Raw genomic sequence first — 1036 nt, 5'->3', positions numbered from 1 at the left:
GTGTGTGTCTATTGTTCATTTTTGGGTTAAATTCTGTATTTCATGCCTCTAGTTTGAAGCAGAAAGGAAAGGCCCCATCAGCTCATTATTCTGCAACTTTCACCTGAAGCTCCGAGAGAATCACATCCACAATAAGGAAACAACGATCCAACCTGAAGAAATATCACATTTATGTTTGTACAGTTGCTTAGGGAACAACAAGGCGTCTGACAACTGACCCGGTGCTACAGACAGGTCGATTTGGAGCTAATAGGTACAATATGCCTGAACAGACATTAATCATGAGAATGAAAACTGAATCCCTGTGAGAGAGCATTTGGGGACAACCTAAAGCACAACCTACAGCATCATTCCAGCACGAGCGCGAACTAATTAATACCTTAACATTGTAGCCTTTGAACGAGACAGGCGATGCAAACAAATAAACCACTGGCAACAAATACCCCTCCCCCAGTCCTATAAGGCAGATAACAAATATGGCGATATCAAATTCAGACATTGCAACGTGCTACATGCAGTTCAGCTTCTGTCCTCCTCCCTCATCACTGCCAGTCAGCAGATGAAGATGTGGGCAATATGGCACACAAGCAACACGTCTGATGATGAAGAGGAGGGGATGGTGGGGGAGGGGGGGGCTAACAGGCAAATGTAATAATTGTCACACCGAAACCCCATTTTCTTCTTCATAACGCCTTCCAATTTATCACATTTTATCACTCTAGGTGTGAGTGTAACGCAATAATGACAGTGAGTGTAGATCTAGGTCCATAACTGGGCTTCCTGTGTCATTTGTGGAGTATAACACACAGAGAGGCAGACCAATGCAAGGACAGAAACTCTATGTAACCCATCTAACACGTTGAGGACTTATCGATGTACTCATTACATTCTGAATGTATCAGGCAAACCAAGGCCACATCTCTTTCTGTCTCCTTCCACACACACACACACACACAGACACACACACACAGACACACACACACACACACACAGACACACACACACACAGACACACACACACAGACACACACACTGG

The sequence above is a fragment of the Morone saxatilis genome, unplaced genomic scaffold (assembly GCF_004916995.1).
Source record: "Morone saxatilis isolate NCDOM2014 unplaced genomic scaffold, NCSU_SB_2.0 Contig16, whole genome shotgun sequence".
Lineage (NCBI taxonomy): Eukaryota > Metazoa > Chordata > Actinopteri > Moronidae > Morone > Morone saxatilis.
This window is presented reverse-complemented; position numbering follows the sequence as displayed.